Source organism: Gorilla gorilla, chromosome 23 (genome assembly GCF_029281585.2).
Source record: "Gorilla gorilla gorilla isolate KB3781 chromosome 23, NHGRI_mGorGor1-v2.1_pri, whole genome shotgun sequence".
NCBI lineage: Eukaryota > Metazoa > Chordata > Mammalia > Primates > Hominidae > Gorilla > Gorilla gorilla.
In genome coordinates, this window is record NC_086018.1 from 14,948,090 (window position 1) to 14,961,713 (window position 13,624).

A 13,624-nucleotide genomic window follows, 5' to 3' on the forward strand; every position below is an offset into this window, starting at 1 on the left:
AACAATTATGACTAAGACAAATAAGATATATGACTGACATAGATTTCAAGTAAATGGAAATATTATACAAAGATGTTAGAGTTAAGTCTTCAACTCTGATGTTATCTGATGCTCAAGTTTAAGACTAATAATATTAAGCAATATCTTCATGTTTAAGAGTCACAAATCAGACTTTCAACCCACAATTTAAAAATAAAATGTAATTTTCTATGATAGCATTGACCTTAACTGAAAAAATGTATATATCAAAGCTGTTAAGCAACTTTACTTGCTTTCCTTCTAGAAAGCTCTATTATGACAGTACAGCCAAACTTAAGAAAAATATCAATAGAAAGAATACTTAAAATAATTCTAACAGATTATCTTAAGAGTACTATAGAAGATAAACAAAGCATCTCAAAAATCAGGAGCCTAATTATAAGGAGTATTTTTATTGGTTACTGTGTTTCAAGTACCTGGAAACAGCTGCAACTTTGTACACAAAGTGAATTTGCTTTCCAGGTATATTGGCAATAAACAGGTACAACTGATGAGAATTTTTTTTCATTTGTTGAACAGTAATACTCAGCAAGATTTGGAAGGTAAAAAAATAAACACAGCAGAAATTTTTTTTACCTTATTTTTTCTCGCTTCCTTGATGCTAATACAAGAGACAGTGGGAAGGAGTTTCACTGATACGTTCTGCATCAGAATTTAGAATTTCAAAAGATTTTGTTACAAGAATAATCAGAAGAATTAGATTCTAACTCTGTAGGCAGCAGGTATCTAGGAAACCTCGTGCTTCAATTTCATATAAATTGAATTTACACTACATCTTTAAATTTTTTGGACTTCAATATGATTATTTTATGTGAATTTCAGTTCAAACAAACTGTGCTATAGCTGTTACATGCAGTTACAGTTTAGTTTTATAACATACTCGTTCTGGGCATTTATTTTTATTATTTTTTGCCACCTAATAAGAAACTTTAAAATCACTATTAAAAACTTTAATAAATACATGACATTCTTACTGTATCTACAAATTAATTTATCAAATGGCTGTGATAGGTGCCACAAAGATATAACAGATCTTATAAAATGACAAAAACTGAAAATGGCAATTTCGTATGTTAATTTTAGACTTTTTTCTTTAATCAACTCTTTGAAAAATGCAATTGACTGTTGAAATAATAAAATATTGTGGTTATATAATTTTAAAAGTGCATGTAGCACAGAGGCTGAGAGGGGAGAATGGTACATGTTATTTTAGTGTTTTAACATTGTCCATAGAGAAGTGTAATACCTCTTCAAGGTAGGTTGTGGTAAATTTGAGATGTACACTACAAACCTCAAAGCAAGAACTAAAGTAACAGTAACAGCTAAGAAACCAACAAAGGCCATAATAGGAAATTAAAAAATAAATAAATAATAGAAAAGAAGACAGATAAGAGAAAATGGAACAAATAACACATGGAGAAAACAGAAAGCTACATCAATGAGCACATTAACTGTAAATGGCTTATATACCACAACTAAAAGGTAAAGCCTATAAGAGAAATAAAAATAGTAAAATCCAGTTATATGTTGTCTCCTGGAAACACATATTTGACATAAAGACACAATTACTACAGAAGAGATGGAATAAAGCTGTGCACTACTAACCCTAGTGATAAGACCGCTGGAATGGCTATATTAATATCAGACAAAGTAGAGCAAAAAAATGGAAAATATCAACTGATGCTCAAGTTGTTCTGGTTAGCAGTACAAACTCTGGAACCAGACTTTCTGAGTTACAATACTGTCACTTCTATTTTTTTCTTTTAACTATAAAATAAATGTCCACATTTCTAACAAGCATATTAACTAGCTTATTATGCTTGCTTTCTTTGCTTTTGGTTGTGGTGGGTATTTATTTGTTTATTTTTTAAGACATGATCTGCCCTTGTCACCCAGGTTGGAGTGTAGTGGCATGACCTAGACTCACTGAAGCCTCAACCTCCAGGACTCAAATGATCCTCCTGCCTTAGCCTCCCAAGTAGCTGGGACCACAGGTGCGTGCCACCATGTACACTAATCTTTGTGTTTTTTGAGGATATGGGGTTTGACCATCTTCCTGGTCTCAAACTCATGAGCTAAAGTGATCCACCTGCCTCAGCCTTCCAGTGTTGGGATTACAAGCATGAGCTACCACACTGCCAGAATCCTGTCATTTCCTTGAATTGCAAAATTAAAACCTAATAAGCTACAGTTTCCGCATCTGTACAATAATAACATCATTAGAATCTTCCTGGGGAGATAGTAGTGTAGAGAAAATAATACATCGGCAGCAGGAAGAAGAGTTTGTGGTACACAGTGAAGTTTGGAAAGGTGTTCCTATTGATATCATTATAATCATGACCACCATCATCATTTCTTAGAAACACAGAATTGACAGGACTCACTGATTAAGAGTAGTTGACAGTGAAATATGAGAGAAGAGATTGCCTTGGTCAATTCTTGAGTATCCATCTGGTAGAGCTTGGAAAAGTGGTGGAAGCAGAATTTTTGGGAAAAACATTTAAAATAAACTTAAACACCTTACTTTTGATCTGTGTGATGTACATAACTGGTGATGAACAGGGCAACCTTGTCACTTTAAAATATATCTGATTGCCAATTTGCAGCATCACAAGACTAGTAAACATTTACTGTGAAACATTCAGAAAATACAAATTACCAAAAGAATAGAGTTTACCTATTGCTTAGTTTTCTCCAGCAATGGAGAGATCAATAATAATAAATCTGACACCAATTCAAAATATGAAACTTTAGGGTACTCAAGTACTAAAAGGTTTTTTTTTAAATGTAAACAAACTCACAGGTAACAGAGTGTCCAAAGTAGAACATTAGAAATTAGAGATTCTTGATGTAACAACAGGTCCAGGTGATGATAATTCAAGGCTGCTGAAACAAGTGAATGAAATCTTGAAGGGATCTTAATGATGAGAACTAATTCTTGCTTGTTGGAGTGATGAGACAAATAGTCCAAAAATTAAAAAACAAAACAAAACAACAACAACAAAATAATTTGTTGCTTGCAAATAGGCCCTAGAAGCAATATGAAACAGTCTTCAAATGAATAGATGAGAAAAATCGCATCTGATGTAATTAATTCAATGTCACAAAAAGAGAGACAATGTGTTATTTAAAGGGATGACACAGAAAAAACACTCTTGTAAATAAAGAGAAAAGAGTACAATGAAGTACCCATTTCCACCTACGAGGAACGGGCATGTAAGAAAATACGGGAATCATGTGCAGATGATATAATTACTTATCTAGAGGCACCATAAAAATGTTTTTTCCCCAAATAATGTCCATTAGGGATAAAATTTTAAGAAAGAAAGGATGTTACTTTTAAAGACAATTGTTAAATACCTAGTAAATAGAGTAAGTGAGTAAGAAAAGCAGAAAGAAAATAAGTTGCAGCTACCAGATACCCACAAAAAGAAAGAAAAGGGAAAAAGAAGGAATGGAGGGAGAGAGCACAAATGGAAAGAAAAAGAGTGGGAAGGAGGAGGGAGAGTAGAGAGAGAAATTACAGAAGTAGGCAAGGGGTATAAAGGAAAGCATGGAAAGACAACTGCAGAGACATCAGAGTTTCTGGGCCTCAGGATAGGGGAAAAATATATCCAACATTATAAGAAATATATCCCACTCTCTCCCCAGCAATCCACACATCGAATATGATATTAATGCAGATTGCATCTTTCTGGCTGCCCCAACCACTTCCTTCTCCTTTCGACTCACAGAAGGACCTCTATAATTTATTTCTGGAAAACACTTATGAAAATATGCACATATGAAAAGGGCCACAGAGTTTAGAAATGGGTCTTCCAGAGTCTAAAATTCAAGGTAGAAAGTGAAAGTCACTGAACAATGGAATTTAGGCATGTGTTTGTGATTAAGTGAACTTGTTTCTTGTACTCACATAGCCAGTGCCTCACTGCATCTGAATAACAAAGAATATGGTAGATTTCTGCCCCTTTGAGATTTCACTTAAATACGAAGCACTTTCTCCTTCTGATGTTTAAAAACATGCTGAAATTTGTAATATATTAGTGACAACCACTGTCCCACCCAAATGCTAAGCAGCTGCTTCCCTTCTCTGAAAATCAGAATCAAGAGAGGGAGTTTCTAGGCTCAAGACTCGGGAAAAGCCACCCCTGATATCCAGAGATTTATGTTAAGATCCCCAGCTGAGACAGGCAGAGGTCAAGGTAGGCTGAAGTAGCTGATTTGAGATGGTCGAGGGCTGCTCCTACCTACCTTTCCTATTTGCCACCCTCACAGTTTTGAAACTTGTTCAAAAAGTAAATGCTTTTGTTCACCTCTTTAACAGCACCATTTCTGGTCTCGTTTTCAATACTACGTCCTTTGCTTTGCAGGTAAAATTGCTTATTTTCTTGCCTTTTTATGACTAAAGTAGGCTTGCAGTTTGGAGTCAGGTGACTACACTAGCTGAGCCATCTTCCCCTGAAAACACCAAGGCATTCTTCCTCCCTACACAGTCACACATCTTAGCTCCCCAAAACGCTCAGCCACAGTTTGACTTCGATTGTCCTACATTTAAGGTGATATTTTTCTGATTCTCCCATTAACTCCCTCTTTTCTTCACACCCATGGCCCATCTTTTGCTGCTGTCTAGTAGCCATTCATCCCCTCCCATCACAAAAGAAGTCTGTACTTCCTTCAGACAGAGCAACAAGAAAATTCCCCAGAAAGCAAACAATTAAACAAATTTTAATTTTGCATTTTTTAAATGAAAATTCTGTCAAAATTGATGAACCACATCTGGTAGGAGCACCTGTTTTATTTTCACAAAGAGTTTTCTGATCTGGACATTTTTGTTACTTACTGCTAATATGGAAAATTTTGAACTAAACAAAATACACCCCCAAAACTTAAACTATGTTAAACCAAGACAAGCTTCTAACAATGACACCTCTTTCCAGTATGAGAGAACTGCCTCCTACAGTATAAGAAATATCAAAATCATTATTTTTTTTATTCCACACATATTCAACACTTACCAAAGCCAAGGCATTAGAATTTTAATATACCACCTCTCAACGATGAACATATAAAAATTCTTACTGTAAATGGGGCATGATTATTTTTCAAAGAGAAGAAATATTTTATTCAATTCTAAGATTAATTCACAAATTTGACTCCTGTTTTATAATGATAACTTTACGTTGCAGGACACAGAGATTATTCCTTAAGAAATATTTTTTAAATAGATATTTGGCTCTTGGAACCAAATAATAAAATTCTCTGCTTAGACATACATACAAATTTACTTTACTTAAAACACTTTCTTGTTATTATTACATTTTTAAATCTCCCACTCTTTGGGATCTCCTTATAAGTAGGTCACTTGCTTTTAAAATCTTACATAATTAACATGTCAGATATTTACAGACATACCAAATGAAAGTATTATTTATTCTATGATATGAATAAAAAATGTTTTGAATAGATACATACATGAATAACTTTTTATTCTGAAATCTAATCAGTTTTATTCATATTTGATTTTATTTTAATTTTTTAAGGTATGTATCACATAATATAAAATTACATTATTCAAAATTATATTATTAAAACATTTCTATCATCAAACAGGAAACCCCATATCTACTTAACAGTTCTTTCTATTCCCCAGCCCCTGACAACCATTAACCTACCTTTTGTCTATATGGCCATGTCTTTTTACCATATATGTTTTACACTGCATCAGTTTTCAATCCAACATGCCAAGCTGAGAGAGTTTTTAAAATATTTATTTTTATTTTTTTGCACCATCCAATTACCAGGCCCTATGCTCCTCACACCAATCTAGTAAGACTGTGTGTGTCAAGGAGAAAATTATGTTTATTTCAGGGATTGAGGATATTAATCTCCTTATTTATTTATTTATTTATTTATTTATTATTTTCTTAAGACAGAGTCTTGCTCTGTTGCCCAGGCTGGAGTGCAGTGGCGCAATCTCAGCTCACTGCAGCTTCCGCCTCCTGGGTTCAAACAATTCTTCTGCCTCAGCCTCCCGAGTACCTGGGACTACAGGCACATGGATCACACCTGGCTAATTTTTGTATTTTTAGTAGAGACAGGGTGTCACCATGGTGGTCAGGCTGGTCTCGAACTCATGACCTCATGATCCGCCTGTCCCGGCCTCCCAAAGCACTGGGATTGCAGGCATGAGCCACCATGCCTGGCCCTCCTTATTAATTTAAAAGATTCTGCAGGCATGAAACTTTCACAGAATAAACTGTGTAAGTAATCATTCTATACTTTATTTTTACCAGATACATTTCTGAGACTGGGAAGTAAACAGTCTTGGCCAAATTTTTATGTTTGTTGCTAGGTGACCAAAGTCCTCTTGTGATGCCGTTGCTACTCAGGTTGGAAACCACTGTGGTGATCTCGATTACTTTACCTGAGTAGGCTACTGAAGCAGCATTTGAAGCTGCAGTCTTGAAACACATGCAAGCTGGAAAAGTAGCTAAAGAATTACTTATTTGAGATGGCACATGTTTCTGCAGAAACTCAAGATGTTTCTCCTAAAGATGAATCAACTGGTTCAGAAGCCTCCTCTGGGTCTCCATTGTGTGAACACATAATCCCTGGGGATTCAGACTTAAGGTCAATGACTGAATAAATGATTTTCAGGTTTTGCCACAAGGATCCTTGATAAAAAGGCCACATTACACTTTATGTCTCTGAGCCAGATAAAGATTATGATTTTCCTTCTCTGACCTTTCCCAGTAAACTTTGGAAAATAGCTGAAAGTGACCAATTCAAGTCTAATTCATGGGATAAGAATGAAACTTGCATAGTGATTAATGAAGAACTTTTCAAGAAAGAAAATTTGGAAATAAAGGCTCCTTACAGAATATTTCAAACTGACAGTATGAAAAGCTTAATTTGACAGCTCAACCTTTATGGATTTAGTAAAATTCAACAGAATTTTCACAGATCTGCTTTTCTAGCCAACTTCCTGGCAGAAGAAAAAGAAATTTCTGTTTTAAGCAAGGTATTCAAAATATTTCAGTTACCACTTTGAGTATATATGTAATTTCATTTTATATATCAGTAACTATGTTAATACATGCAGTAAGATCAGATTTTAAAAATTATATCAAATATTAAGGTAAAAATTACTTAATTTTTTTGAAATTATTGAGTGCAGGCTGAGCATTAAACTTTCAGGTTTTAAGAAATGTTGCTAACAACATTCAGTCTTACCAGTGAACTCCAAATAAAGATACCAAAGCCACTTAGTGAAATGTTACTATTAAATGTATAACATGTTTTCACCAGAGGGCTTCAAAACTTGAGTGTTTTTTTTTTCTCAACAAGCATGTTCTTAAAAATAGTAAACAATGTTCATTCATTATTTGATGATATTAACTTTGTGTGATAAAACAGAAATCTGAGATTGTATGTGTTATGTTTGTTATTGTTACTTGTCTCTTGGTTTAAAAAGGCACTGAATTACCTTCTCCTTGGTTTTAGTTAAAGTTGTATTATCATCCGAATTTCAAACGTGGCTGTCCCCAACTTTTAATAAGAACGAAAAGAAGAATTCAGATTAAAAACACTTCTCTTGTATCTACTTCACTGAATATTTCAAGAAACACTTTAGAGCAGGGGCTAACACAGATAAACATAATTCTGTCTTAGCTGCTGAAACTAGTGAAGAAAGTTCATTTTCAACATCTACAAATTTAAATATGACTCTAACAAGGAAATCTTCTGTCAGCCAGGGAATTGCTGGTTCACCTGACCCAATTAGAAGTGGTTTCCCTCCTCTTCCATTTCAACCTCAGTTGGACAATCAGAACAAATTACAACAAATCAACATGCTATTTTAAATCAATTGACAAATATTCACATGCACTCTCATAGCACCAACATGTAAGCAAATGGCCACGTTGTGAATTTTGTTACAACCACAGTTTCTCAATACTACATCATATCTCCCTCCTTTGGGGCTGATAGTGAAACCATCTACTCTTTCCCACCAGATATCCTGAGGTATTAGCCAATGAGGCTCCTCATTCTAACCTGCTACCAGCAGGCAACCTGTGGTTGTAAATGACTGCGATAGCTGATACATCAGTTGCCTTTCGTTACAGGCCAGCTCTTCAACCATCTTTACTGGAAAAATATCACCCTAGTTACAACTGATCTTCCACTAAAAGAGTACCAGATTATGCATGACAACAGAGACTGAAATTTATGTTGACAAGAACATTAAAAATTCCTGCAATAATCTTACTGAACAATAAAATTACATGTTGACCTTTATGGTTGCTTTTCCTTTATTTCTAAAAATACAGTTAGGAGTAAAATGGGGCTTTGTTTCAGTGGCAGGCTACTGTACTGCATTTTAAAAAATATATATGTGCTTTTTTATCATTTGATGGGAAATGTGACATGGCCCTTTGTAAGCTAGTTTATTTAATTATCTAAAGAGGAAGAAATAATAGAGTGTTTTAGTCCATTTGCTGCTGCAACAACACAATACCACTGACTGGGTAATTTGTAAGATGACTTATTTTGCTCATTATTCTGAAGGCTGGAAAGTCCAAGGGGCTGCATCTGGTGAGATCTTCTTTCTATGTTGCAACATGGCAGGAGGCCATCCTACGGTAAAGGACATGTGATAAACAGAAAATCAGGGCCAAACTCATCCTTTGTTCCAAAGCCCACTCACACAATAACTAACCTGTTCGCCAGATAATGCTATCAATCCGGCCATGAGGGTGCACACTCATGATTTTATGGTTTCTAAGTCCACAGTCAACGTTGGCTAATTCACATACATATGTTTATATATCAAAACCATGGCAGCAGGCAAGGGAAAAAGAAGGAATTGGAGTTAGAAAAGAGTAATAACTGACTTCTCAAGTAGTCTGGCATAAATCAAATGAGGGCCTAAATTACGATGGCACAAAAAGAAAAGATGTGCACACACACACGCACACACAGAAAATCTAGAGAAACATTAACACACACTATATACTTCAGCATTTTCTCACTTTTTCTCAGTTATTTTAAACTTGGATTTTAGTTGGCAAAGATTTTCTTCATTACAATTCATACCTAGTGAGCTCAGTAACCATGATCACAATTATTTGTGCCATCACTTGCGCAATAAACTTCACATATTTTACTCATGGATTGTATCACTGTAGGCACATGGTAGAATTTTATAGCTGGCATTATCAATAGACCTTTTTGATCTTCCATCAAAGCTTGTGCCTTTAATTACTTCCTGTAAGAGTCCACCTTTCATGTTTTCTAATGCACATTTTCCTTCTTTTCTTTTGAGACAGTCTTGCTGTGTTGCCTAGGTTGGAGTGTAGTGGCATAATCTCAGCTCACCGCATCCTCAACCTCTGAGTTCAAGCAATTCTGTGCCTTAACCTCCTGAGTAAGTAGGATTAGATGTGCACCCACACCGTGCAAAATTTTGTACGTTTAGTAGAGATGGGGTTTCACCATGTTAGCCAGGCTGGTCTTGAACTCCTCGCCTCAGGTGATCCACCCACCTCAGCCTCCAAAAGTGCTGGGATTACAGGCTTCAGCCATGACACCCGGCCTCTAAATGCACATTTTCATCACACTGGTTTCATGCTCCATCCAAAATCTGATTTAAATTCTTTTGTTGGCATTTAATACTTTCTAGATTATGAGCCTATATCCCCAGCATAACTGAACAAATCCCTTCAAGACCTGATATTTGTCTGCCTTGCAGCTTCATGTGTTTCTGTTTCATCACCGTCCTATTTGAAGCAACATTCAGGCAACTCCACTTTCAGCCATGCCTTTTATCATCTGGTAACTTTGCCCCCATTTCTTTCCTGGAGATAAAAACTCTCTCCCTCTTTGCCTACTTAAGACTCCTATAGCACAGACATCACTTCTTCCAGGAGGTGCTTCTTATCTATCAGATTAGTTTTCTCGTCTGTCTTGGACACTCAGTACTGATGTAACACAGTACCTGATGTATGTATGTATGTATGTGTATTAGTCAATGATGACTGTGGAGTTAAAACCATAAAATCTATCTTTATTGTCAAAAACAAACATTCCTGGTGTTGCGGCATTACACTTTACTCTTCGTTCTTCACCAGAACTTTTCTTTAAAGATTAGGTCACAGTAGTGTTCATTAGAGAGGCAATAATTTTGACTTACTAAAACTACTGTCACTAGTTATCACTTCAACTATCACACTTTCTTTTTAGGTCTAGTTCTGATTTTCCCCTGCTTCTTCTAAAATTTCTTTTTCATCTTCTGCTTTGACTCGCAGTCTTTGCCTGAAATAACTAGGTGTGTGCTTACTACTCCTTCCTTTATTTGCAGCAGAAATAACCAGCTGTTGTGCCGAAATGGATTACACTGAGAATCCCAGCTGCGCAGCTTTTCAGAAGCAGCATTCATGGTGGATTTGGTGTACTATACAACTTCTGGTGTCACAAGCTAAGGCCTGACATGATTTATCACTCAGTTTTCTGGGAAAGCTGGGGTTGGAATGGGGTTAGAATTGGGTATGAATTTGGACAGCCATATTCCTCAGGCTGGAAACCTACTGCCGCCATCCTACCATACACATATATTTTCAAGTTATGCCTAAGTAGAAAAAGTTCAGAATCAATTATGTACACGGGGAATACTGATTCTTTATCCTGGCATACCGTGACACAAGACAATGGTCATTTCACCTATGTCCACAGGGTATTACGATATATACCACATTTTAGTTCTCAAAACTGTATTTTCAGAGGGTACTGTGATATACACGGTTAAATGCTGAACATGAAGAATGGTAAAAAGAAAAAAAAACTGGGACAAACACGGTGGCTCACGACTGTAATCCCAGCACTTTATGAGGCCGAGGCGGGTAGATCGCCTGAGGTCAGGAGTTTGAGACCAGCCAGGTCAACATGGTGAAACCCCATCTCTTCTAAAAATACAAAAATTAGCCAAGCATAATGGTGGGCACCTTTAATTCAAGCTAGTCAGGAGACTGAAGCCAGAGAATGGCTTGAACCCAGGAGGCAGAGGTTGCAGTAAGCCAAGACAAAAATTTCCCCTAAAAGCCCAATTTTTATAGCCAAAGGCTAGGAAACGAACATTTTACTAAGGCAAAGATAATTTTTATAATAACCATCCTACTTTAGCCAAACTACACAGCACAAAACAAAGGAAAATAAAAAACCTAGCCAGGACAACAAAGTCCAAGTCGGAACATCCATTGTACCAGGCAGTAATGAAGCATCCCAATCCCCTGCTGGAGTGGAATTAGAGAAGGTAGAGTAAAGAGCTAGAGTTTTCAACCCTGCCATGTAGTAACAAGACACCCTTCCCCTCCTAGACAGGGAGGTACAAGTAAGGCCTAGGGTGAAGCTACAATCTGGATATTTATTTGTCAGTAATGAGGAGCCCTGCCTTTTGTGTCAAAGAGAAAAAGGGAAATTGGAATTGTGCCCCTACTTGACAAGCATACCCTTTCCTCTGTTAGGTTGGTTTCAGACAAAGCCAGCTACACATGAAAAATAGAATGTCATAATAAGATCCAGAGTCTCCTAGTAGTCTCCCAAATGTTTAACTTGAAAATAAAAATCTCTCATCTTGGCAAGAAAGAGGAAGCCCTGCACATCAATGAAATAACATGATAAATATAAACACAGAAATTTCAGTGCTATTGTTACAAGATCCATGAGATGTTGATTTTTCCGGCAGGAAACCTCTGTGGCCATTGCGCCTTTGCCTAAGTTCTTGTCCTGCATGCAGGAAGAATGAGGTACACAGACAAGCAAAGGGTGAAGAAGAAGAGTTCTATTTAGTATTAAAAGAGCTCAGAGGAGTGGGTAGCTCCTCTCTATAGGCAGCTCCTCCCATGGAGCATTCAGTTCTCAGCAGAGAGGAGGCCCTGGAGAGGGTGTCTTCTCTCTGCAGGCAAGTTCTTTAAATGTCTCTGCAGGTCTCTGAAGCTCTCTGCTGCAGCTGCTGCTCTCAGCAGAGAAGGTACTGCTCTCTGCGGCTGGTCCTCCCATTGTCCCCAGCTATCAGCAGGAAAAGTACTCTTTTCTGTAGCAGATTGGCTTTTTAGTCTCTTCATAAGTTCTTTCACAAAGCGAAGTTTTTAATTTAGATTTGATCCAGTTTATCAGTTTTCCTTTTATGTCTTATACCTTTGGTATAAAATGTAATAACTCTTTGCTACACCTAAGAGGCTTGAATTTTCTTTATGAGTTTTTTCTAAAATGTTTCATAAAAACTGTTATAATTTTATATTACATTCAAGTTCATAAGCATTTTGAGTTAATTTCTGTAGTGTGAGGTTTATGTTAAGGCTTTTTTTCTTTAGCCTATTGACGTTCACTTGCCCTAGCACCATTTGTTGAAAGGCTATTTTTCCTCCACTGATTTGTGTTTGCCAGCTTTGTGATGTATCAATTGGTAATAGCCATACCAATGTGGCTCTATTTCTAGGCTTTCTCTTTGGATCCATTTTTATATGAATCTATCCCTATGCCAATACCACACTGTCATGATTACTTTAGCTGTGTGTAAGTCCTTGAAATACTGATGGATTCCTCCCACTCTATACTTCTTTTTCAAAATTGTCTTAGCTATCCAAGGATGTAAGTTTGCTTTGTCTGCAAAAATTCTTGCTGAGATTTTTATAGGAATTGCATCAAATATATAGACCAAGCTAGGGAAAACTAACACAACATATTCAGTCTTCCCATCCATGAACATAGTGTATCTCCCTTTATTTCTGCTTTGATTTCTTTCACCAGTGTTTTATATGTTTCAGCATACAGATCCCATATCTGTTTTGTTTTGTTTTAATGTACAACAAAGCATTTCACGTTCTTTGGAGCAGTTGTAGATGGTACTGTTGCTAAATTGGGGTACTGCTGACCTGTGGCACGGGGAAATAGCAGATTGCTGACTAGTTTAGGTTCACTTCAACTGTTCAGTGCCTAGGAGGTTGGGTGGTGGTAGATGCTTAACTCCCTCACTGGAGCCTGGTGACCGGATAACATAGGATAGCGGGGAGGGCAGGTAAGAAGCACAGTGCAATGAACCCTACTTAGATCTGGCTCTTTAAAAACTGTTGTCATTGGGTTGACCGGGATGCTCAGCTTGCTACTGGACTCTGCTGACACTGGTTAGGGAATTGGACTGCTGTCCTCTGTTCATGCCAGGTGGGTAATAAAAGATTAAATGCCTACTCTGCCTTTAGAGGGAATCAGAGCATCACTGATCTGGGAGAAGCTTGTCTCTCTACATGGCTCCACAGAAACCGCTGTAGTACTTTTTTCTGTGGTGTTTGTCTGGAATAGCTTGGTTGTCTGGAATAGCTTGGTTATTCCCGTAGAAGGGTTTTGAGTCATTGTGTGTGGTTAGGTCATCCTCTCCTGTTCCTTTGGCTGGGAGAGAACAGGATTTCCTTGAAGTCTGTGCCTAATGGAGATTCTGTATTGGAAGCTTCTATAGTCCATCACCTGGGATACATTGAAGGCAATAAGAAAATCCAGCAAATTTACCCTAGTATCACTCTTCAATTCCTAAAGA

At 36.8% G+C, this 13,624-nt stretch overlaps 1 protein-coding gene and 1 pseudogene across 1 annotated transcript in view; one reads left to right on the plus strand and one right to left on the minus strand.

Moving 5' to 3' along the window:
• The window catches only part of XKR3 (XK related 3), a 38,302-nt gene extending 37,620 nt beyond the window's left edge, over positions 1-682 (minus strand). The window contains exon 1 of the mRNA XM_031005514.2: positions 616-682. The gene's annotated coding sequence lies outside the window, so the exon portion shown is untranslated. The remainder of the gene's footprint in view (positions 1-615) is intronic.
• A 5,868-nt stretch (positions 683-6,550) lies between these two features.
• Positions 6,551-8,217, plus strand: LOC101136391 (heat shock transcription factor, Y-linked-like; annotated as a pseudogene).
• The last annotated feature ends 5,407 nt before the right edge of the window (positions 8,218-13,624 follow it).